General features: G+C 43.5%; 1 protein-coding gene across 3 annotated transcripts in view; it reads right to left on the reverse strand.

The window, feature by feature from the left end:
- LOC117521548 (nuclear receptor coactivator 2-like) overlaps nt 1-26952 on the reverse strand; it is a 109621-nt gene extending 82669 nt beyond the window's left edge. For all 3 annotated transcript variants that reach the window (XM_034182870.1, XM_034182871.1, XM_034182869.1), the window contains exons 1-2: nt 26817-26952; nt 9068-9133 (exon numbers count right to left, since the gene is read on the reverse strand). The gene's annotated coding sequence lies outside the window, so the exon portion shown is untranslated. The remainder of the gene's footprint in view (nt 1-9067; nt 9134-26816) is intronic.
- Between the last annotated feature and the right edge of the window lie 208 nt (nt 26953-27160).

Here is a 27160-nt window from a genome sequence, read left to right on the forward strand (position 1 = left end):
TTGGTTCCTACCTCGGTTCTGGTGGCAGGAGTCCAGAACCCGTCCATGACAATCAGCTTTTGCAAACGCTGGCTTGTCTTTTCTCCTTCAGATTACCTCCCCGTGTGTCATGTGTGCCTAATGACAGCTGACAAACTACATACCACAAATCCTCTCTCACCCGCTCACTCTCTCACCCCTCCCCCATCCTACACACACACACACACACACACACACACACACACACACACACACACACACACACACACACACACACACACACACACACACACACACACACACGCTGCTTTTCCTTCACATTTCTGTCCAGCTCTTGTGTTTGTTCCACTTTGAAATTTTTCGCTCTTTAAACTTTGACACCATCCAGTAAAATCCATCTAAAACACTAGAGAGGAAAAAAAAAAAAAAAAAAAGAATATTAGGGAAGAACTAACTTTAATCTGCTCTTCCTGATCCGAGAACATCCCAATTCTTTTCTGAGACTTTAGACACACAAACTGAGAGGATTGATCACATAATTCATTCATTCATACACTTCAGCCCCTCCTCTCTTTGAAGCTGGAAGGCACTCATAAGTTAAAACCGGTTTAATCACAGAGGCGGCGTAACCACGGGAACAAAACAAGGAAAATATTCAGCCAACAACAACAACAACAACAACAACAACATAAATATTACAAACTAAAATTGCGTCCAAGCATTTATCCCCACACAGCTAAACATTAACGCTAAGCGGACTGAATTTAGACAGCGCCAGGTCCTCTCAGGGAGACGGACACTCAAAAACTTTGCTCAATGGCACCTCGGTGATGGTACCCGTCTGCTCAAGGGATTGAACCTATGACCCTCCAGTCACAAAGCTGCTTCTCTCAACACCAATATGACAGAAAAGCTAACAGCACAGCAAAGAGATTTGCCTTCGGCCAGAGATAACGTGCTCTAATCTGCCCCTTAAAACCAAAACCACATCAATACGATCAACACTGAACTGACTGAAATATCATGAAGTTTTCTTAGCTCGGATTATTTTCACTTCAAAAAAAAAAAAAAAAATTCACTGTAAATTTCCTGACAAGCTATTGATTAACTCTGCTAAGAACAAACAAACATGACTAACACAACCTATAGAGTTGTGGTCATAGGTTTACATACACCTTGGAAAAAAATAATAAAATAAATAATAATAATAATAAAATGTAAAACTCAATTTTCCTTCACCGCACAACATTCCATTTTACCAAACAATATCCAGCTGGAATGTCAACTTTATTTCTCTAAAAATGCATGCAAAAATAATAGTTATATTTCGCATTTTCGCTGAGTCCAAACTAGAGCCCAACTGACATATCGGTTGCCAGATATGAGCCTTTCACAAATATTTCAGTATCTGCATTACTTTTGCTGATTTGAAAGACTTTGGCTTTTAGAAATGGTGCTATTTGCTGTCAAGCATGGCTGGGACCCCATCACCCCCTTGGTCACATTAGTTACAGTTACAAGGGCAAAGCAACCAGGTGCCATTTATTTACAGTCACAGTGGGTGTTTTACAGCCACAACAGATAGGTGGTTACTATGCTACCAGCTAGGCGGGGTCAAAGTAGACAGGAAGTCTATGTTATGCAAATGAGTGATACAACACAGTGTCTGCCAGTCCAAGGCAGTATGAAGACTGCGTGATATACGTTGGTTGGGTGTTGGTTATATTTATAGCTATTTATAATAAAGTCCATGTTAAAACTCTCAAACATCAAGCCTCAGTTACATTCCTTTGTCCTAAAGGTTTCAATTATTGCCAATTTAATGTGTATATGGGCAGATATATCGGTACCTTAAGTTTTTAATTCTAATATCAGTATCCCCCACCCCCAAACAATCCATATCAGTCAGGCTCTAGCAAAAGGTAAGATATATCTTTAATCAGCATGGAAGCTTCCAGAAATTGATGGAAACTTCTGACTAAGTAGTGTAATTTGAGGTTAATTGGAAACCCTTATGTATTTAATGGGGGATGGCGTCATATTTCCATCAGATTCCTACAACACTTCAGTTTTTTTTTTTAATATCAATCAATCAATCAATCAATCAATTTTTTATATAGCGTCAAATCACAACAAACAGTTGCCCCAAGGCGCTTTATATTGTAAGGCAAGGCCATACAATAATTATGTAAAACCCCAACGGTCAAAACGACCCCCTGTGAGCAAGCACTTGGCTACAGTGGGAAGGAAAAACTCCCTTTTAACAGGCAGAAACCTCCAGCAGAACCAGGCTCAGGGAGGGGCAGTCTTCTGCTGGGACTGGTTGGGGCTGAGGGAGAGAACCAGGAAAAAGACATGCTGTGGAGGAGAGCAGAGATCGATCACTAATGATTAAATGCAGAGTGGTGCATACAGAGCAAAAAGAGAAAGAAACAGTGCATCATGGGAACCCCCCAGCAGTCTACGTCTATAGCAGTGTTGTGTGGGCCGCTGAAGAGGAGGTACTGCTGGCCCACCACCACTAGAGGGCGCCCTGCCTGGAGTGCGGGCTCCAGGCACCGGAGGGCGCTGCCGCCTTACGGGAGCAGCCAGGGTGACAGCTGTCATCTATCACTGGAGACAGCTGATCCCAATCACTGAGGAGGTATATCAGCAGGACGGCATCTCCACCTCATTTGCCGAGATATCGCTCTACCAAGGAGGTAACGAACTCAGCCAGCCCTTCATCATTTGTGAAAGGAACGTATTGGATAAGTATCCTAGTTACTAGACAGTGTTGTTTTCTGATTAGAGGTGGAGGTGGTGTTTTCCACCCCACGTGTTGTTGGGTGCAGCCGCACCCACGTCTGACTGTGTCTGTTCCTCGCCAGCAGTACCGGATCCGACGAGCGGAGGCAGAGACCACCTGGGAGTTCGGGACTTGGCGGTTCCAGTATTCCCGGGGTTCGGTGGCAGAGGAAATCGGGTGGTTCCGGTTCATCTTGGACAGACGTCTCCTATCGTCGAGCCTGCCCACACGACACCGTTGGAATTTAACTTGAGACCGAAATTGTGATTTGTTGTATTTGTTGTGCGTGTTCACAACAGTAAAGCCTTGTTATTTGACTTTCTTCATTGTCCGTTCATTTGCGCCCCCTGTTGTGGGTCCGTGTACTGACACTTTCCCAACAAGCAGCATAACTAAGGGATGGTTCAGGGTCACCTGATCCAGCCCTAACTATACGCTTTAGCAAAAAGGAAAGTTTTAAGCCTAATCTTAAAAGTAGAGAGGGTGTCTGTCTCCCTGATCTGAATTGGGAGCTGGTTCCACAGGAGAGGAGCCTGAAAGCTGAAGGCTCTGCCTCCCATTCTACTCTTACAAACCCTAGGAACTACAAGTAAGCCTGCAGTCTGAGAGCGAAGCGCTCTATTGGGGTGATATGGTACTACGAGGTCCCTAAGATAAGATGGGACCTGATTATTCAAAACCTTATAAGTAAGAAGAAGAATTTTAAATTCTATTCTAGAATTAACAGGAAGCCAATGAAGAGAGGCCAATATGGGTGAGATATGCTCTCTCCTGCTAGTCCCCGTTAGTACTCTAGCTGCAGCATTTTGAATTAACTGAAGGCTTTTTAGGGAACTTTTAGGACAACCTGATAATAATGAATTACAACAGTCCAGCCTAGAGGAAATAAATGCATGAATTAGTTTTTCAGCATCACTCTGAGACAAGACCTTTCTGATTTTAGAGATATTGCGTAAATGCAAAAAAGCAGTCCTACATATTTGTTTAATATGCGCTTTGAATGACATATCCTGATCAAAAATGACTCCAAGATTTCTCACAGTATTACTAGAGGTCAGGGTAATGCCATCCAGAGTAAGGATCTGGTTAGACACCATGTTTCTAAGATTTGTGGGGCCAAGTACAATAACTTCAGTTTTATCTGAGTTTAAAAGCAGGAAATTAGAGGTCATCCATGTCTTTATGTCTGTAAGACAATCCTGCAGTTTAGCTAATTGGTGTGTGTCCTCTGGCTTCATGGATAGATAAAGCTGGGTATCATCTGCGTAACAATGAAAATTTAAGCAATATCGTCTAATAATACTGCCTAAGGGAAGCATGTATAAAGTGAATAAAATTGGTCCTAGCACAGAACCTTGTGGAACTCCATAATTAACTTTAGTCTGTGAAGAAGATTCCCCATTTACATGAACAAATTGTAATCTATTAGACAAATATGATTCAAACCACCGCAGCGCAGTGCCTTTAATACCTATGGCATGCTCTAATCTCTGTAATAAAATTTTATGGTCAACAGTATCAAAAGCAGCACTGAGGTCTAACAGAACAAGCACAGAGATGAGTCCACTGTCCGAGGCCATAAGAAGATCATTTGTAACCTTCACTAATGCTGTTTCTGTACTATGATGAATTCTAAAACCTGACTGAAACTCTTCAAATAGACCATTCCTCTGCAGATGATCAGTTAGCTGTTTTACAACTACCCTTTCAAGAATTTTTGAGAGAAAAGGAAGGTTGGAGATTGGCCTATAATTAGCTAAGATAGCTGGGTCAAGTGATGGCTTTTTAAGTAATGGTTTAATTACTGCCACCTTAAAAGCCTGTGGTACATAGCCAACTAATAAAGATAGATTGATCATATTTAAGATCGAAGCATTAAATAATGGTAGGGCTTCCTTGAGCAGCCTGGTAGGAATGGGGTCTAATAAACATGTTGATGGTTTGGATGAAGTAACTAATGAAAATAACTCAGACAGAACAATCGGAGAGAAAGAGTCTAACCAAATACCGGCATCACTGAAAGCAGCCAAAGATAACGATACGTCTTTGGGATGGTTATGAGTAATTTTTTCTCTAATAGTTAAAATTTTGTTAGCAAAGATAGTCATGAAATCATTACTAGTTAAAGTTAATGGAATACTCAGCTCAATAGAGCTCTGACTCTTTGTCAGCCTGGCTACAGTGCTGAAAAGAAACCTGGGGTTGTTCTTATTTTCTTCAATTAGTGATGAGTAGAAAGATGTCCTAGCTTTACGGAGGGCTTTTTTTATAGAGCAACAGACTCTTTTTCCAGGCTAAGTGAAGATCTTCTAAATTAGTGAGACGCCATTTCCTCTCCAACGTACGGGTTATCTGCTTTAAGCTACGAGTTTGTGAGTTATACCACGGAGTCAGGCACTTCTGATTTAAAGCTCTCTTTTTCAGAGGAGCTACAGCATCCAAAGTTGTCTTCAATAAGGATGTAAAACTATTGATGAGATACTCTATCTCACTTACGGAGTTTAGGTAGCTACTCTGCACTGTGTTGGTATATGGCATTAGAGAACATAAAGAAGGAATCATATCCTTAAACCTAGTTACAGCGCTTTCTGAAAGACTTCTAGTGTAGTGAAACTTATTCCCCACTGCTGGGTAGTCCATCAGAGTAAATGTAAATGTTATTAAGAAATGATCAGACAGAAGGGAGTTTTCAGGGAATACTGTTAAGTCTTCTATTTCCATATCATAAGTCAGAACAAGATCTAAGATATGATTAAAGTGGTGGGTGGACTCATTTACTTTTTGAGCAAAGCCAATAGAGTCTAATAATAGATTAAATGCAGTGTTGAGGCTGTCATTCTCAGCATCTGTGTGGATGTTAAAATCGCCCACTATAATTATCTTATCTGAGCTAAGCACTAAGTCAGACAAAAGGTCTGAAAATTCACAGAGAAACTCACAGTAACGACCAGGTGGACGATAGACAATAACAAATAAAACTGGTTTTTGGGACTTCCAATTTGGATGGACAAGACTAAGAGTCAAGCTTTCAAATGAATTAAAGCTCTGTCTAGGTTTTTGATTAATTAATAAGCTGGAATGGAAGATTGCTGCTAATCCTCCGCCCCGGCCCGTGCTACGAGCATTCTGACAGTTAGTGTGACTCGGGGGTGCTGACTCATTTAAACTAACATATTCATCCTGCTGTAACCAGGTTTCTGTAAGGCAGAATAAATCAATATGTTGATCAATTATTATATAATTTACCAACAGGGACTTAGAAGAGAGTGACCTAATGTTTAATAGACCACATTTAACTGTTTTAGTCTGTAGTGCAGTTGAAGGTGCTATATTATTTTTTCTTTTTGAATTTTTATGCTTAAATAGATTTTTGCTGGTTATTGGTGGTCTGGGAGCAGACACCGTCTCTACGGGGATGGGGTAATGAGGGGATGGCAGGGGGAGAGAAGCTGCAGAGAGGTGTGTAAGACTACAACTCTGCTTCCTGGTCCCAACCCTGGATAGTCACGGTTTGGAGGATTTAAGAAAATTGGCCAGATTTCTAGAAATGAGAGCTGCTCCATCCAAAGTGGGATGGATGCCGTCTCTCCTAACAAGACCAGGTTTTCCCCAGAAGCTTTGCCAATTATCTATGAAGCCCACCTCATTTTTTGGACACCACTCCGACAGCCAGCAATTCAAGGAGAACATGCGGCTAAACATGTCACTCCCGGTCCGATTGGGGAGGGGCCCAGAGAAAACTACAGAGTCCGACATTGTTTTTGCAAAGTTACACACCGATTTAATGTTAATTTTAGTGACCTCCGATTGGCATAACCGGGTGTCATTACTGCCGATGTGAATTACAATCTTACCAAATTTACGCTTAGCCTTAGCCAGCAGTTTCAAATTTCCTTCAATGTCGCCTGCTCTGGCCCCCGGAAGACAATTGACTATGGTTGCTGGTGTCGCTAACTTCACATTTCTCAAAACAGAGTCGCCAATAACCACAGTTTGATCCTCGGCGGGTGTGTCGCCGAGTGGGGAAAAACGGTTATAAATGTGAACGGGTTGGCGGTGTACACGGGGCTTCTGTTTAGAACTACGCTTCCTCCTCACAGTCACCCAGTCAGCCTGCTTTCCCGGCTGCTCGGGATCTGCCAGGGGGTAACTAACGGCGGCTACGCTACCTTCGTCCGCACCGACTACAGGGGCCTGGCTAGCTGTAGAATTTTCCACGGTGCGGAGCCGAGTCTCCAATTCGCCCAGCCTGGCCTCCAAAGCTACGAATAGGCTACACTTATTACAAGTACCATTACTGCTAAAGGAGGCCGAGGAATAACTAAACATTTCACACCCAGAGCAGAAAAGTGCGGGAGAGACAGGAGAAGCCGCCATGCTAAATCGGCTAAGAGCTAGTAGCTACGCTAAGCTAGCGGATTCCTAAAAACACGCAAAGTGAATAATGTGTAAATAATTTAGAGGTGATTCAGCAGAAGGAGTGCTTTACTTAAGGCACGTAAAGATTACATTGTGAAACAAATCGTAATCTAGATAACTAGATCAATCTAACTGCGCAGATTAAACAGCTAACAGATACAGAAAAACACAGCTGTGCTCCGGAACAGGAAGTGATACAATATCGCAGTGAGAGCCTCCATGTGATCCTGAGTTTCTGGTGGAGCTTTAGATCAAAAGCCCATTCATTCCTGAGAGTTAATTTGAGCCTCCTTCCTCAAAGACATTAAGTCTGTATGGCCCCATGCTGCATATAGTTTTGCACAGTAGGTAGCTCCTAAGTGGGAACCTGACTTATTGGGAAATTTGCTCTGGGAGTCTTAAGAATTGTGTTTCTGCTCTTAAACATAAGAAATCACTGGTTCTTCAATTAGGCCCTTAAATACAGCCAAAGGTTCCCCAATTTACTCTGAATTATGCCAATTAATTATTCAAATAATAAGCCAATAACCATAAAATTTTGGGAAAGAGTAATGGAAGCTCAGCTTAGAAAAGAGGTGAAGATGTGTGAGCGGCAATATGGCTTCATGGCAAGAAAACTCACTACAGATGTAACGTTTGCTCTGAGAGTACTTACGGAGAAGTATAGGGAAGGTCAGAAGGAGTTACACTGTGAATTTGTGGGTTTAGAGAGAGCTTATGAAAGGATGCCAAGAGAAGAGTTGTGGTATTGTATGAGATCTGGAGTGGCAGGGACATATGAAAAGATGGCGAATGATATGTACAAGGACAGTGTGATGGTAGTGAGATGTGCAGTAGCAATGACAGATTCATTCAAAGTGGAGGTGGGATAACATCAAGGATCAGCTCTGAGAGCTTTCTTGTTCACAATGCTGATGGATAAGATCATACAGGAGTCTCCATGGACTATGATGTTTGCAGATGACATTGTGATCTGCAGTGAGAGTAGAGACCTTGTTGAGATGAGCCTGGAGAGGTGGAGATATGCTCTGGAGAGAAGAGGAATGAAGACCAGTAGCAACAAGACAGAGTTCCTGTGTGAATAACAGGGAGCCCAGTGGAATAGTGTGATTACAAGGAGGAGAAGAAGCTAGAAGAGTCTAAATCAGGGGTGGGCAATCATGTGCCATGAAGGGCCAAGACACTGCAGGTTTTCCTTGCAACCAATATCCTCAGCAGGTTGGTTTGCTGATGAGCTTTTCTCCTGAACATAAACCCCTGAACAATCCTGAAATCACCTGCTGAGGATATTGGTTGCAAGGAAAACCTGCACTGTCTTAGCCCTCGTTGCCCACCCGTGCCCGAAATACTTGGGGTCAACTGTTCAAAGTAATGGAAAGTGTGGTAGAGAGGTGAAGAAGAGAGTGCAGGCAGGGTGGAGTGGGTGGAGAAAGGTGGCAGGAGTGATTTGTGACTGAAGAATATCAGCAAGAGTGAAGGAGAAAGTTTACAAGACAGTAGTGAGACCAGCTGTGGTGGATGAATTAGAGACGGTGCCATGAACAAAAAGACAGGAGATGGAGCTGAAGAATTCTGAATGAATTTCTGTCCATAAACCAGTATCCCTCCAGTTAACACCTGGAACCAGTGTCCAATAGCAGAGCCATTATTTAATGGGGTTTCTGATACAAGGGCACACAGTTTGGCCGAGATGCCGACTACAATTTTATGTTAGTTACCCTTAATTGCCACAAAACTGCTCGAGCACATACGTTCAGCAGCCGCTTACACTAAATGCAAGGTGATTGATCTCTATAAAGACGCTGATGCACATTTAGTGTGCACAAATACCTCAAAAATGACAGAAATCATCAACAACGGTGCACAAAAGATTTGACTCACCTCCAATGCAAAGCATGCTGGGTAAACATCCACAGAGGGTCAAGTTGAGTCATCACTCACTCATCCCTGTGAGCAACAAAAAAACAGTATGAAGAACTTAGCAAAACCACATGTACAACTTTACAAAGTGTCAGAAATCGGTGGACGTTGCAGTGAGTCAGTCTCGGAGGAGTTCTGCCATAATTGTGCAGAATTAATTTCACCTCAGACCTGAGTTAATGAGTGGAACTCCGGCCCACAATAACAAGAAAACCTGCTGCTTTTCTCAGACTCTGACCCGTCCCGTGAGGGGGGTTCTGGGCCTCCTTTCCCACTGTGGGGCTGACCTGAGCCGGTATGAAGCAGAGTTCCCACTGGCTTCACTTCATCTAAACATCCCAAATCGTAAGGGTTTCTGTGCCTTTATTTGAACAGCTGAAGTGATGTGGAAACTCGCTTCAGTGTCTGAAGAACTGAATCTTTACTGCATGAGACCAAACAGAACAAAATAAAAAATACACTGGATTTTTGGTACATTTCAAATTAGATTTTCTGTTGATTCCTGATTAAGAACAAAAAAAAGAAAAAAAAAAGAAAAAGAGAGACTCAAACCCAACACCCAGTGGCACCTACATCAACGTGGATGAATGTACAACAGACACATTGTACAGCTACTCTTAATTTACCATAATCCAGCCATCATCCACAAACCCTCCAGCAGGTGGCAGAAATGTCTGTCGGATATTAGAAAAATAATAAAGATGCTTTTTTCATGGACTTCACACTTCAAACTTCACCAAATTTTAAAGAGTTTATCCTCATTATATAATCAATTAATATGGTGAGTTACAAGATGATTGCACTTATTATCCTGTGCACTAGCAAGGTGGCAACTTCTCACAAGCATACTGTTGTGTGGGCCGCCAGAAGAGGAGGTACTGCTGGCCCACCACCAGAGGGCGCCCTGCCTGAAGTGCGGGCTTCAGGCACGAGAGGGCGCAGTCGCCTCACAGGAGCAGCCAGGGTGACAGCTGTCACGCATCACCTGCAACAGCTGTTACCCATCATCTGATCAGCAGGGGAATATCAGCAGGACGACGCCTCCACCTCTTTGCCGAGATATCGTTCTACCTGGAAGGTAACGTACCTCAGCTGACTGTTTGACAGTATTCTTTGGTAAACTTTGTGCGTTGTATTGTGGACTACTTTTCCAACGAGAGGTGGAGGTAGCTTTCCTGCCATACGGATTCCTGGGTGCAAACGCGCCCTCATTTAATTGCTTTTTGTTCCTCGCCAGCAGTACCAGGTCCGACACGCGGAGGCAGTGGCCACCTGGGAGTTCGGGACTTGGCAGCTCCAGTATTCCCGGGGTCTGGTGGCGGAGGAAATCGTGTGGTTCCAGTTCTGCTTTGGACAGGCGTCTCCTATCTTCGAGCCTGCCCACACGACACCTTTGTGAATTGACTTTGTCTATTGTTGTAATCTGTTGTATTTGTTGTGCACATTCACAACAGTAAAGTGTTGTTATTTGACTTCCTCCATTGTCCGTTCATTTGCGCCCCCTGTTGTGGGTCCGTGTACCGACACTTTCCCAACAGGATATCTCGGCCAACGTCATGGATCCCGAGGGGCGTCAACCGGCTGTTGAACGGCCAATGGAAGAGCAGGGCGCACAGGCGTCTGCAGGAGGAATGATCGGTGAGTTGCAGCGAATCCTCACCGCTTTTACGGCTCGGCTGGATCTGATGACCGAGCAGAACGTCCTCCTTAACCGCAGGGTGGAGGCTCTCGCCGCGCAGGTGGAAGCGCGCCCTCAGGGCGCTGCTGCGGCTCCCCCTCCTGTCGATCCTGTGCGCAACAGTGACGTTCCACAGGTCGTTCAACGACCCCTCCCACCTTCCCCTGAAGCATACATAAGCCCTCCAGAGCCGTACGGGGGTTGTGTGGAGACATGCGCGGACTTTCTTATGCAGTGTTCGCTCGTCTTCGCACAACGTCCCGTCATGTACGCGACTGACGCTAGTAAGATAGCTTATGTGATTAATCTGCTTCGCGGCGAGGCACGCGCTTGGGCTACAGCACTCTGGGAGCAAAATTCGCGGCTCCTTCTGATATATGATGGGTTTGTGAGGGAGCTCAGAACAGAGTTCGATCACCCAAATAGAGGAGAGACCGCTTCAACCGTGCTGCTGTCAATGAGACAGGGGCGCCGGAGCGCAGCTGCTTATTCAGTCGACTTCCGCATCGCGGCTGCGAGGTCCGGCTGGAATAGCACTGACCTCCGTGCCGCCTTCGTAAACGGACTGTCGTTAGTCCTAAAGGAGCACCTGGTGGCCAAGGACGAACCACGGGATTTAGACGGGCTTATCGATCTCGTTATACGATTAGACAATCGGTTAGAAGAACGCCGTCGGGAACGAGACGAAGGGCGTGGCCGGGCACGCGCCGTCCCTCTCCCTTCCGGTTCCGACCGCGTTCCGCCCTCCCCACGCTCCACGGCCCCTACGCTCCGTGTGGTTACAGCTTCCCCTGCTGACGAAGCTATGGACACGAGCAGGGCCACATTTAGGGCACCAGAGAGACAGAGGAGGCTGGCCCGCGGAGCGTGTTTTGTTTGTGGCTCGATAGAGCATCAGGTAAGAGACTGCCCCGAGCGGTTAAAACACCAACGCCCACCCCTAGAAACTGGGCTAGGGGTGGGCCGAGACATTCACGTGGGACACACCCACATTGCCACACGACTCCCAGTTACAATCCTTTATGAGGATTTAACCCTGAAGGCCCCAGCACTGGTGGACATGGGCTCTGAAGGGAATCTGTTAGACAGCAGATGGGCCAGGGAGATAGGGCTCCCTCTGGTGGCGCTTACCTCGCCTGTGCAGGTGCGGGCACTAGATGGCTCCCTACTCCCTCCAATCACATATAAGACACCACCAGTAACTCTGGTGGTGTCAGGAAATCACCGGGAGGAGATAGAGTTTTTTGTGACTCCTGCTACCTCCCGTGTGATTTTAGGGTTCTCCTGGATGTTAAAACACAATCCCCGGATCGATTGGCCGTCCGGGGTAGTGGTTCAGTGGAGCGAGACCTGCCATCGGGTATGTTTAGGTTCCTCGGTTCCTCCCGGTTCCCAAGCTAAGGAGGAGGTCAGAGTCCCGCCCAATCTAGGGACGGTGCCGGTGGAGTACCAGGACCTTGTGGATGTGTTCAGTAAGGATCTGGCACTCACCCTCCCCCCCCACCGTCCGTACGATTGCGCCATTGATTTGGTTCCAGGCGTTGAGTTCCCGTCCAGCAGGCTGTACAACCTCTCACGACCTGAGCGCGAATCAATGGAGACCTACATCCGGGACTCTTTAGCTGCCGGGTTGATCCGGAATTCCACTTCCCCGATGGGTGCAGGTTTCTTTTTTGTGGGAAAAAAGGATGGCGGACTACGTCCATGCATTGATTACAGAGGGCTGAACGAATTCACGGTTCGTAACCGATACCCGTTGCCCCTGTTGGATTCAGTGTTCACGCCCCTGCATGGAGCCCAAATATTCACGAAGCTAGATCTTAGAAATGCGTATCACCTGGTTCGGATCCGGAAGGGAGACGAGTGGAAGACGGCATTCAACACCCCGTTAGGTCACTTTGAGTACCTGGTCATGCCGTTCGGCCTCACAAATGCCCCCGCGACCTTCCAAGCATTAGTTAATGATGTCTTGCGGGATTTCCTGCACCGATTCGTCTTCGTATATCTAGACGATATACTCATCTTTTCTCCGGATCCTGAGACTCATGTCCGGCATGTACGTCAGGTCCTGCAGCGGTTGTTGGAGAACCGGCTGTTTGTGAAGGGCGAGAAGTGTGAGTTTCACCGCACATCTTTGTCCTTCCTGGGGTTTATCATCTCCCCCAACTCCGTCGCTCCTGATCCGGCCAAGGTTGCGGCGGTGAGAGACTGGCCCCAACCCACTAGCCGTAGGAAGCTGCAACAGTTCCTCGGCTTTGCAAATTTCTACAGGAGGTTCATTAAGGGCTACAGTCAGGTAGTTAGCCCCCTGACAGCCCTGACCTCACCAAAGGTCCCCTTCACCTGGTCGGATCGTTGCGATGCCGCGTTCAAGGAGTTGAAACGGCGCTTCTCGTCTGCACCCGTTCTGGTGCAGCCCGATCCTAGTCGCCAGTTAGTGGTTGAAGTGGACGCCTCGGACTCAGGGATAGGAGCTGTGCTTTCCCAGAGCGGGAAGACCGATAAGGTCCTTCACCCGTGTGCCTATTTTTCCCGCAGGTTGACCCCGGCCGAACGGAACTATGACGTCGGCAATCGAGAACTCCTTGCGGTGAAAGAGGCTCTTGAAGAGTGGAGACATCTGTTGGAGGGAACGTCCGTGCCATTCACGGTTTTCACTGACCACCGGAACCTGGAGTATATCAGGACCGCCAAGCGGCTGAACCCCAGGCAAGCCCGCTGGTCACTGTTCTTCGGCCGTTTTGACTTCCGGATCACCTATCGTCCCGGGACCAAGAACCAGAGATCGGATGCCTTGTCCCGGGTACATGAAGATGAAGTCAAAGCGGAGTTGTTGGATCCACCGGAACCCATCATCCCGGAGTCCACTATCGTGGCCACCCTCACCTGGGACGTAGAGAGAACCGTCCGGGAGGCCCTGGCACGAAGCCCGGACCCCAGAACTGGGCCGAAGAACAAACTATACGTCCCACCAGAAGCTAGGGCTGCAGTCCTGGACTTCTGTCACGGCTCCAAGCTCTCCTGTCATCCAGGGGTGCGAAGAACCGTGGCAGTTGTCCGGCAGCGCTTCTGGTGGGCGTCCCTAGAGGCCGACGTCCGGGATTATATCCAGGCCTGCACCACCTGCGCCAGGGGCAAGGCTGACCATCGCAGGGCATCAGGCCTACTCCAGCCGCTGCCTGTGCCTCATCGCCCCTGGTCCCACATCGGCCTGGATTTTGTCACGGGCCTCCCGCCGTCCCAGGGCAACACCACCATCCTCACGATAGTGGACCGATTCTCCAAGGCGGCCCACTTCGTGGCCCTCCCGAAGCTCCCAACAGCCCAGGAGACAGCAGACCTCCTGGTCCACCACGTCGTCCGGCTGCATGGGATTCCAACAGACATCGTCTCCGATCGCGGTCCCCAGTTCTCCTCGCAAGTCTGGAGGAGCTTCTGCCGGGAACTGGGGGCCACAGTGAGTCTCTCGTCTGGGTACCACCCTCAGACCAACGGGCAAGCAGAACGGGTAAACCAAACTCCCCCAAGCTACAGGACCGTTACATCGGCCCATTTAAGATCCTTAAAGTCATCAGTCCAGCCGCGGTGAGGCTTCAGCTTCCGGCCTCACTGCGGATCCATCCTGTGTTTCATGTGTCCCGGATAAAACCACATCACACCTCACCCCTCTGTACTCCGGGTCCGGCACCGCCTCCTGCCCGGATCATCGATGGCGAACCGGCTTGGACTGTATGCCGGCTTTCGGATGTCCGTAGGATGGGCCGGGGCTTCCAGTATTTGGTGGACTGGGAGGGGTACGGCCCCGAAGAACGCTCCTGGGTGAAGAGGAGCTTCATCCTGGACCCGGCCCTCCTGGCCGATTTCTACCGCCGCCACCCGGACAAGCCTGGTCGGGTGCCAGGAGGCGCCCGTTGAGGGGGGGGTCCTGTTGTGTGGGCCGCCAGAAGAGGAGGTACTGCTGGCCCACCACCAGAGGGCGCCCTGCCTGAAGTGCGGGAGGGCGAGAGGGCGCAGTCGCCTCACAGGAGCAGCCAGGGTGACAGCTGTCACGCATCACCTGCAACAGCTGTTACCCATCATCTGATCAGCAGGGGAATATCAGCAGGACGACGCCTCCACCTCTTTGCCGAGATATCGTTCTACCTGGAAGGTAACGTACCTCAGCTGACTGTTTGACAGTATTCTTTGGTAAACTTTGTGCGTTGTATTGTTCATTTGCGCCCCCTGTTGTGGGTCCGTGTACTGACACTTTCCCAACACATACATGAGCAACAAGCGCGTGGGTCTGGTAACTCAAAGCAGGTGGAGAGATTTCCTTCAAATGTGGTGGGAATATTACATGAATAGATATCTAAAGGTGGTTATATTTTGGAGGGGTTTGGTCAAAGGTCAAGGAAAACATGATGAGGAAAAGAAAAGAAAATCATCTTTCTGTTTATACAGTGGAGAAAATAATCTCAAAATGACACTGACATACCCCAGAAACAGGTTACAACCCTACTTAAGAAAATAAAAGTAGGGTTGGCTGCTGGCCCTGATGCTGTATGTCAGCGCACACTGCGCTTTTATGCTGACCAGCTTGGTGAAATCTTCACAATTCTTTTTCAAAAGTGTGCAGATCGTGGGCAGATACCTCCTGTATGAGAACACATACAGGCCAACTGCACTTACCTCTCTGGTAATGAAAAGCTCTGAAAAAAATTGAAGGATGAAATTTTGTCATCAATTAGACAAATTGGATTCTTTGGCATTTGCCTGTCAGGCAGGTCAGGGTGTGGAGGATGCCGAGATCTTCATTTAGAGTATATAAGCATCTCAAACAATCTATTTTATGATACCTGATCAGGTTTTTTGATGGTTTTTAAAGTTTTAAACAAACAGATTGGAGCAGGTTTTGGTGAATAGACACATGTGCTTTGTTATACAGCAGTGTTCAGAATAATAGTAGTGCTATGTGACCAAAAAGATTAATCCAGATTTTGAGTATATTTCTTATTGTTACATGGGAAACAAGGTACCAGTAGATTCAGTAGATTCTCACAAATCCAACAAGACCAAGCATTCATGATATGCACACTCTTAAGACTATGAAATTGGGCTATTAGTAAAAAAGTAGAAAAGGGGGTGTTCACAATAACAGTAGTGTGGCATTCAGTCAGTGAGTTCATCAATTTTGTGGGACAAACAGGTGTGAATCAGGTGTCCCTTATTTAAGGATGAAGCCAGCACCTGTTGAACATGCTTTTCTCTTTGAAAGCCTGAGGAAAATGGGACGTTCAGGACATTGTTCAGAAGAACAGCGTAGTTTGATTAAAAAGTTGATTGGAGAGGGGAAACTTATACGCAGGTGCAAAAAATTATAGGCTGTTCATCTACAATGATCTCCAATGCTTTAAAATGGACAAAAAAAAAAAAAAACAGAGACGCGTGGAAGAAAAGGGAAAAGAGGACGCCTGTGTGAAGCTAATTTATTTGCAAGAATCCCCCGCAAAGTCCCTCTGTTAAATAAAAGACATGTGCAGAAGAGGTTACAATTTGCCAAAGATCACATCAACTGGCCTAAAGAGAAATGGAGGAATATTTTGTGGACTGATGAGAGTAAAATTGTTCTTTTTGGGTCCAAGGGCCACAGACAGTTTGTGAGACGACCCCAAAACTCTGAATTCAAGCCACAGTTCACAGTGAAGACAGTGAAGCATGGTGGTGCAAGCATCATGATATGGGCATGTTTCTCCTACTATGGTTTTGGGCCTATATATCACATACCAGGTACCATTTTTCTGAGTGAACATATTTCTAAAGGTGCTAACGATATGACTTTTTCACCAGATGATGGTAACAACCCAAGTAATCCATAAATATAAAGAAGCTAAAATATAAATAAATAAATACAGAAATTAAGTTGTGTCAGAAAATGGAATGACACAGGGAAAAAGTACTGAAAACACTTACTGAAAATGATTTAATGCATCGTACAAAAACTTTTGTTGGTAATGAAGCTTCAAGGTGGCTCCTGTTTGGAGAAACTAGTCTCATGCATTGCTCAAGTCTGATTTTGGTTTATTCTTCCACGCAAACAGTCTTCAGATCTTGAAGGTTCTGTGGACCTCTTCTATGAACTCTGATCTTTAGTTCTTTCTTTTGACTTTCTATTGGACTCAAGTCAGCTGATTGGCTAGACCATTCTAACAGCTTTATTTTCATTCTCTGAAGCCAGTTCAGAATTTCCTTGGCTGTGTGTTTGGGATCACTGTCTTACTGAAATGTCCACCTTCATTTCATCTTCATCATCCAGGTAGATTTTTATTAAGAATGTCTCTGTACATTTTTCCATTCATCCTACCTTCAACTGTATAAAGTTTGTCATGGCTAGATGCTGAAAACAAGTCCCACAACCATGATGTTCCACCTAACAAACATCACTGTTGGTCTGGTGTTTTTGGGCTGATGTGTAGTATCATTTATGGTGTGTATTATGGCATCCAAAGAGTTCAGTTTTGGTCTCATCTGACCAGACTATCTTCTCCCAGTATTTCACTGGCTTGTCTCAATGTTGTGCAGCAAACTTCAACATGCTTTTTCTTCAGTCTTTTGTGGTGAGCGTGCACACAGGCCACGGCAGTTGAGTGCATTACTTATTGTTTTCTTTGAAACAATTGTACCTGCTAAATCCAGGTCTTTCTGGAGCTCTCCACATGTGGTCATTGGCTCTTGGATATATCTTCTGATAATTCTTTTCACTTCTGTCAGAAATTTTATGAGGAGCACCTGGTCACAGCCACTTTATGGTGAAATAATGTTCTTTCCACTTCCAGTTTATGTCCCCAACAGTGCTCACTGGAACATTCAGAAGTTTAGAAATCCTTCTGTAACCATTATTGTTGCAAAACCTTATGTTTTGCAACAATAAGGTTATGAAGACCTTGAGAGAGCTCTTTGTTTTTACCCATCATGAGATGTTTCTTGTGACATCTTGTTAATTAAACACCTTTTTATAGGCCATTAATTGGGACTGAACCAGCTGATATTAATTTGCACTGACAAGACACAGGACTGCTTTCTAATTACTCATAGATTTCAGATGGTGCCTTGGCTTCCCATGTCTTTTTGCACTTCCCTTTCTTCAGATGTTCAATACTTTTTTCCTGTGTTCTTTCATTATGGGACAAAACATAATTTATGGACATCTATGGTTTGATTTCTTTGTATGTGTGGATTACTTGGGTTGTTACTGACATCTGGTGAAAATTTCATGTCAACAGCACCTTTAGAAATATATTTCCTGAGCAAAATGATAACACGTTCAATACTCTTTTAACCCACTTTATATCTCAAACAACAACAAAGAAGCTTACACTCAAAAAATGGCTCATTGGATGAAGACAATTCAATTATGTGCAGGATTTCCATTTAATAAATATATGTAGCCCCAACTCAAATAAATTACATCCATGCAGGATAATGTAACTTTATTTAATTGGGACCACATATATTTATTAGATGGAAATCCTGCTCATAATTGAATTGAGTTCATCCAATGCATTAGTTTTTTGATTAAACGGAGTGCATTTATATAGCACTTTTCCATCTGCATCAGATGCTCAAACAGTGAGTGTAGATGGTTCAATCTTGGTGGGAATTTTACTTGGATGGATATCTAGAGGTGGTTAGATTTTAGAATAGTTTGGTCCAAGTTCAAGGAAAACAAGGCCAGAACACTCCTTTTTTGTATATCTAAACAACCAACAAGCTGAGATGGCACTAACATTGTAGGAATACTACTTGGATAAATATCTACAGGTGTTTAGTTTGGAGTGGTTTGGTCAAAGGTCACGTAAACCATGGTCAGAAAAAATAATTTTATGTTAATATATGCCAACAACCAAGAAACCTAGATGGATGATCTAAAGTCATGTTTCCATTCATGTTGTGGTGTGTAGAGCGTGCATGGCCTTTTCTATGTTAAACCGACCTGTTATGGTCTTCTGAAGCAGCTGATAGATGTATTTTATAACTTAAAAACGGGAGCGATGCTAACGTGTTAGCATGTCTATGGCATTTTCAATGTTAAAAGTTAGCATGAAGCAGTTCCAGCTGTCTTCACGTTCGGGTGCATTTGTTTTCAAATTGGAATATTTCTTAAATTTATTTTTGTTTATATTTTAATAATCTAATGATTATTATATACAATTTCAGAGAAAGAGACAAAAAGAACCTGAATAGAAACAACAGAAAATAAAATATGAAAGCAACTAACAATGAACATACATACATACATACAGAAATAAATGTGTTTCCTGTGAACACCTAGTGACTCTTCCACCTCCATTTCATCCCTGTTTTATTTAAGTTTAATGACAGTTTGTTTCGGTCAAACCATATTTTCAATTTGTTAATTTCTTCAGTGATTTCCTCCAGAACTATCTGACAAACTAGAAAACTGCTGCATCCTAGTAAGAGCAGAATACTACTGGAATGAATCTGAATAAGGAAAGTTGTTTTTTTTTCTCACTAAATGGATGCTGCACTCACTGCAGTTTATTGTCTGGAATAGTCCCAGATTGCATTTCAGAGCTTCTAGAATTGAAACATTTTTGTGCAGGTGGTGTTGGGGGTAATTTTGGGTTTTGAGCCACATGTAGAACGAATCAGTTTTTAAATTAAGCTTTCAATTCATATAGTGGCATCTACCTTTTTTTTTTTCTTTTTTTTTTAAAGGTTACTTTATACTTTTATACTTTAAGTAGGTTTTGGAGCACATACTTTTTCACTTTTACTTGAGTAAAGAGGTCAAGTTGATACTTCAACTTTTACCAGAGTGTTTTTAAACTGCAGTATCTATACTTCTACTTAAGCAACAAATGTGTGTACTTTTGACACCACTGCCTGAACGTCACATAAATGCAAAGACATTTTGAGAGTATTTACAGCTTAATTTGATTCAAATGAAATATAACACTGATTTCTCCAGTGACACTTATCAGTTCGCAACCTAGAAAGTGTGGCGAACACAACAATTAGCTCACGGTTGGTCTGCAAAAGCTCGTTATGCTATTAGCCGGTACAGCATTATCAGGCTGGAAGCCTGTAGACTTTCAAAGTCAGCTCTGTTGTCACAGCACTGCACAATTACTGCCGTCAGCTCCAGCTAACCAAATTAGCACTCGTTATGTAACCTGCAGCCTGCACAGCTTCGCACACAGCTCAGCCCTGCTGCAATATTTGACTGTTCGTGCCGGTGGAGGATCTAAACTATGTAAACACAGCGAACTTACTTTAACATTGTGATGCATTTCGTTCACTGCACACTGAGAGCAACGGGGGGATTAAGGACCTTGTCCAAGGGCCCTTCATGATCTTCCAGTCTGGCTAGGATTTGAACAGAGGATCCTCTGGTCTCAAGCCCAACGCTGAACCACTAGACCCTCACTTCTCCTTGTATTCTACTCCAGCCAATGACGATGTCCGTTCTACTCCTTTTTCATCTCTATGGTCACAATGTTGAGCAGTTTAACGACTTAGCATGCAAATCTATAGACCTGGGTTCAAATCCTGGTCATACTACCCATCTATGTCCATAAATAAGACATTTAATCTGGACTGTCTCTGTCCATCTAGCTGTAAAGTGGGTTGAGGCATCGGACTGTCATCCCATTCAGGGAGAGTCGCCGACTCTCGTCTGATTCATGCTACAGAATCCAGGGATAAGCACTGTCTAGATGCTGAAAACCAGTCGCGCAACCATGATGTTCCAAAGGGCACTGCTTGCGCTATCTCAGCTTCTTGTTCTGCCATAGAATGTGAATGGCACTGGCCTGAAATGCCTCGTCTGGACACTTCGGGCCAGTGCCCGAAGGGCCTTCGGTCCTGTTTGGGACAGCAAACCCAGTTCAGGACGAAAATGCCAAGGGGTCGGTCCTATTCCAGAGTGAAACTGGACGATATTTAAACACTGTGACTGTTTATATTTGTGGAAGACTGAGTAAAATTGTGTTTTGTCTTCCTAATGACAATTCTTCCACCTTGTGGAGGGTGTTCTTGAACTGGCCACATTTTTGAATGTTCCTCATTAATCAGGGTTTGAGGAAAAAAAGTGCTGGCCACTTGAAAATCCAATATGGTGGCCAGGTAGGGGTCAATGAAGAATTACACAGGGGTCAAAATTTAAAAATGCTCCAATCATATTGAAAGCTATACCACATTATGTGTCTGATCACAAAGATTCTAAAAAGGTATAATTTGGACTATATATATATAAACAGAATGTTATGGAGTTATGGGGTAAAAACATTAAAAATGATGACAAAGGTCGATTTCAGTTTGTACAGGAGTTAAAAGTTAAGTTGCTCCAATTTTATAAAAAGTGTTGCAAATTATTGGTTGAACTAATAGGATAGACAACGGAAAAGTCTGACTGTGTTGAATGTTTGGTCTCCAAAGTAAATGTCAAACAATGTCAATGTACAGTGGATTCTATGACATGTGACATACAACATGACAACTATGCATGACACATGTCGCAAACTATTCCTTTTTAAAACCCTAGTAACTCAACCAATAATGTGCATGACAATTACAAAAATTGGAGCAACTTTAACTTTTGATCCCTGTATAAACTGAAATGGACCTTTGTCACCATTCTTGCTGTTTTTACTCCATTAATATTCAGTCACAGATAGGCCATACTATACCGTTTTGGAATCTTTGTGATCAGACAAATAATGTGGTATAGCTTTCAATATGATTGGAGCATTTTTTTTTTTTATTTTGACCCCTGTGTAATTCTTCATTCTCCCCTAGTTGGCCACCATATTGGATTTTCAAGTGGCCAGCACTTTTTTTTTCTCAAACACTGATTTATGAAGAACATTCATGTCAAATCTGATAGGTATCGCCAAGTGAACAATTCTGGCCAAAAGTTGTACTTATCTGCTCCACTGGATGGACTTTTTAAAATGACTCAATATGATTAATTAATTATCCAAGAAGATATGGCTTTAATCGTCAATTAATTGGTTAATCACTGCAGCTCTAATGTTGAGTGTCTCATTTCAACTCTGCTGTTGGTGTACAGAGACAAAAATGAGTAAAATGGGCTCGCTGTCCAAATACTTACGACCTGAATGGGACGCGATAGCTTTGAGTGACTGACAAAAATCCAATGACTAAAAAATAAATAAATTGGCAACTACTTCATGATCTGTATAATGATACTCCAGGATGTATTTACACTTCAAAATACAGAATATTTCAGAAAAGTCAGCAGAATAATCAGACCGTTTATTCTGCTGGAGGTTAGTTACCAAGTCTGTGCTGCATCCATGCTGGAATCTTTTTCAAAGTTCACTCTGGGGTGCAGGGAAGAGCAAACAAACGAGAAAGTCAAGAGATAGGGAGAGAGAGAAAAAAAACACCCTGAGTGCTGAAAAGATAACAAAACCAGAAAAATCAGAGGGCACCTGTCACGTAGGCAAACCAACAGGTTTTCTACAGTAAACACTACGGCAAATAATGTCCGATTCCAAAACCTGATCTTCAACAAGTCCACACAGCCACACTTTTCTTTTTCTAACAAACTATTGCAGAATGTGAAATCAGTCTGAATCTTATCAGGCTTCATGGCAAACACAAGTTCAGTCTCATCCCCAACGTGTACAAACTGGACGGCTTTCAGTGTCACCACTTCTGCAGATTAATGCTGAAATTATACATTGAATAACCTCACCAATCGCACAATATTTCTTAAACTGTCACCCAAACACACACGGCTAATCTACACCGTAAAACCAGCAGGTTGGCTGGTCATCCAGATGGCATTTCATTAATGTTCTACACAGTATGCAAAACATGAAAATTTCAGAATTGTCCCTGGACCATATCAGAATTCTGCTACTTCAAGACTTCCAGAAAAGTGCAAAGCCACTGTCTGTATGAGAAAATAATGTTGAAATTTCAAGACAATTTGTGCATTTTTGAAGAATTTTACCCTAACCATTATCTTAATCCCAAACTTAAACCACTTAAGAGAAAGTCATTTGCAGATCTTCTCGGCAGCTGAGACATCAGGGTAAGATCCTCATTTAAAAACCAGAGGCGCACTGCACAATTCCAAAAGTGGCAGTCAGTTTCAGAATTGCACAATCTTCCAGATTTGTCCACCACTGCATACTGCATAAAACAAATATACAGTACACACGCCTGAATCAACAATGCCTAGTCAAAAATATTTTAATGTTTTCAGGACAGTCCAGGTAGATCAGTGGGATAAGGAGTTGAGAGTTCTCCATATGCAGTGGTGTCAAAAGTACACACATTTGTTACTTAAGTAGAAGTATAGATACTGCAGTTTAAAAACACTCTGGTAAAAGTTGAAGTATCAACTTGCCCTCTTTACTCAAGTAAAAGTGAAAAAGTATGTGCTCCAAAACCTACTTAAAGTATAAAAGTATAAAGTAACCTTTAAAAAAAAAAAAAGGTAGATGCCACTATATGAATTGAAAGCTTAATTTAAAAACTGATTCATTCTACATGTGGCCCAAGACCCAAAACCCCAAATTACCCCCAACATCACCTGCACGAAAATGTTTCAATTCTAGAAGCTGTGAAATGCAATCTGGGACTATTCCAGACAATAAACTGCAGTGAGTGCAGCATCCATTTAGTGAGAAAAAAAAACAACTTTCCTTATTCAGATTCATTCCAGTAGTATTCTGCTCTTACTAGGATGCAGCAGTTTTCTAGTTTGTCAGATAGTTCTGGAGGAAATCACTGAAGAAATTAACAAACTGAAAATATGGTTTGACCGAAACAAACGGTCATTAAACGTAAATAAAACAGGGATGAAATGGAGGTGGAAGAGTCACTAGGTGTTCACAGGAAACACATTTATTTCTGTATGTATGTATGTATGTTCATTGTTAGTTGCTTTCATATTTTATTTTCTGTTGTGTTTCTATTCAGGTTTTTTTTTGTCTCTTTCTCTGAAATTGTATATAATAATCATTAGATTATTAATATATAAACAAAAATAAATTTAAGAAATATTCCAATTTGAAAATAAATGCACCCGAACGTGAAGACAGCTGGAACTGTTTCATGCTTTTAACATTGAAAATGCCATAGACATGCTAACGCGTTAGCGTCGCTCCCGTTTTTAAGTTATAAAATACATCTATGAACTGTTTCAGAAGACCATAACAGGTCGGTTTAACATAGAAAAGGTAAATAATACTCACAGACGTGTGCTCTTTAGGGTTTTAGCGGGGGAAAATTAAGCGAAAGAAAGAAAGAATAGATGAAACAATAGGTCGAAGCATTGCTTCAATCTGCGAACCACTGCTTCGATCGGTTCAAAATCCATTCCTTTATCTTCATTGATCCATGTTTCTGATATAGCAATTATGTTAAATATTTTTTTTAAATTGACTTAAATATTCTTTAATGTTGTTAAAGTTTGCATACAGACTTCTCCTGTTGAAATGTATTATTGATAATTTGTTATCCGTTTTAATGATCCGATTAAACTGTTCATCTGTATAATAGCAACAACTGTCATTAATATTTGAGAAGAAATTATTGTCCGGGTCTATATCGTGCTCCAAGTCCAGTACATTGTGGTCTGTGTATTTAAATGTTCTCAGTTCTAGTTTTCCATGATCAGCAATCCTTTGAGTTATATCCTTCTTGTCTCCAGATGTAGATGATGTAGTAGATGAATAGGTTCCTCTGGTCTGTGTCATGGTGTTGTGATGTGTTTGTGTCCTCATACCTTATTGGTCGTATTTGTCCAGTTCCTCGATGTTTCTGATTACCATAACCTTCGCTTGTTCTGGTGTATTGAATTTTTCCCTGCTTTTTTAAGAGACAAGCTTTCCTGGCGATGTCTGCGTTTCTTTTGGTCAGTTGTTCATTGATGAATACGTTTGTTCCTTTGAGTTTCCGTCCCTGTTTTAACAATGCCATTTTATGTTTTCTGTTGACAAACCTCATTATAACTGCTCGCTTGTCTCCATCCTCTCTCCTGGGCAGGGGGTGGCACGCTTCAATGTTATTACAGTCCATTTGAATACCTTTAGATTGCAGGAAGTCAGCCACCTGTTGTTCCACTGAGCTGGCCTCCTGCTCACTGGCCTCCCCTCCGCTGTCTTCTGACACCGCCCGTGCGTAGGATCGAGGTTTAATATGAATCCCTGTAATAATAACGTCGTTCATCCTTGTGTACTGTTCCAACTCCGCAACACGGTTCTCCAGGTGCACCAGACGCCGGTCTTTCTCAGCATTCTGGATCCGGAGAGCCTTCACTTCTTCCACCAGCTCCATAATGGATTTCTGCTGCATTTTAACAACAGAGATTTCCTCAGACAAAAAGTCCAGGGACTTCTTGATATCGTCTCCCTCCTCCGCTGTCAGTGCCTTCTTCGGACCCATGGTCAGATAAATCCGGGCTGGCACCTCGGTAAAGCCACGCCGGTGGAACTGCGCTGGCGCCTCGGGCTTCAGGTGGAGCCGCGCTGGTGGCAGTGCAGCGCACATCCACCGGCGCTGAAGCCAAGAGTAACGAGGCTGTTCGTTTTAAAAATGTAAGGAATAGAAAGTACAGATACTTGTGTAAAAATGTAATAAGTAGAAGTCAGAAGTAGGCAGAAAAATAAGTAATGGAGTAAAGTATAGATACCTAAAAAGTGTACTTAAGTACAGTAACAAAGTATTTGTACTTCGTTACTTGACACCTCTGTCCATATGCTGACCTGGGTTCGATTCCAGGTCACGCTGTCTTTCTGCATCATTGGACAAGACACTTTATCTGTGTTGACCCAGGTGTAGAGATGTACTGGCCTTGGCTGGGGAAGTAACCTGTGTCAGACTGGTGACTCGTCCAGGGAGTTAGAGCCCCATATGCGTAACTGAGGAATCCAGAGATGAGCACCGTCACCAACAGCTGTTGGGGCCTTTATAGGATTTAAGGATGACACAGTGACATTTTAAATACTATTTATTTTTCATTAAATTTACTGGACATATACCAGCTACAACTTAATCACTTTGGAAAAAAATGTGCTTTTTCCCATTCCTCTTTGCAGCACCTCTCAAGCTCCTTCAGGTTGGATGGGGAGTGTCAGTGCACAGCCATGTTCAGATCTCTCCAGATGTTCACTCGGATTCAGGTCTGGGCTCTGGCTGGGCCACTCAAGGACATTCACAGAGTTGTCCTGAAGCCACTCCATTGATACTTTAGGTTTATGACATGATAATTAGAAAACGTGTGCTTTATTTTGAAAGGGCTTTCCTGATTTGTTGTGCTTACGTGTTGCCAGGTTGCATAATATAAGTATTAGATTTTGGGGCTTCAGCATTGCTTCCTCGAGAGCACTGAGCCCTAACTGGGGATCAAACCCATAAACCTGTCATTGTATGGCATTTGTCCCTATTATGGATATGTTATGGTGACATACTTAATATTACTGTTCAATCTGCTACAAATCCAAATCTTTTGAATCCTGGTGCACAGATCAATTTCTTAACTAACCAAAAGTTTAGATTAAAAATATTCAGTTGCGTAAATCATCCAATCAAGGTGATTAAAAAAAGACGAGGAAAAAACTTCTAAAAACTACTATTTTTCTTGGTTTATTTTCTTTCTTAGGAGACAAAACGGCTTTTTATTTGGCCAAATCTGGCAACACCGGAATTGTTTAAGTCATCGATCGAGGAATAAAACTTATTTATTGCAAATCAAAGTAATATACAAAAATATTACGAGGGCAACACATTATATTTTTTTAAGAGTAGTAAAACAGATGTTAAAATCTGTTTAATTCCGTAAGCTAGCAGCCAAATTATAAAGTTACAGAACTCGGTTAAATGTTAACGTTTGACAAGACAAACTACACGATAAACACCGGCCGATTATACCGGCGTTTATCGAACCAAAGCGTAACAGTTTCTGCGAATATTAAAGCGAAGATAAATTCAAACCGTTTAAGCGTGAGCGGATTATTTTGAGGAAACAGGTGGCAGTGACGTCACACTCACCCGAACGCTGAGCAGGTGCCGGTGCGAGCCGAACCCAAAGTACCGGAACCGTCCGGTGTTCCAGCGGGACGCGGTAGCCGCTGCTGCCGGTGTCCTACATTTCATCCTACAGATCGAAACGTCCAACCGAGGCTTAATGCGCATGCGCACAACACAACCCGTGTTTTGTCTGTGGTCAGTATTGTTTTCCACTTTGTAAAAGTTAATATTTGATTTCGAATCGTTGAGTTCACTTATTGTTCGTGCCTTGCTTTTTGATTAATATTCTCTGAATTAGCATACTTGTGTTAGCGTGGTGTTAGCTTTGTGGACCCCGTGTGTTTGGTGTCGGTTGCCAATAAAGT

This window comes from Thalassophryne amazonica, chromosome 12 (assembly GCF_902500255.1).
Source record: "Thalassophryne amazonica chromosome 12, fThaAma1.1, whole genome shotgun sequence".
NCBI lineage: Eukaryota > Metazoa > Chordata > Actinopteri > Batrachoidiformes > Batrachoididae > Thalassophryne > Thalassophryne amazonica.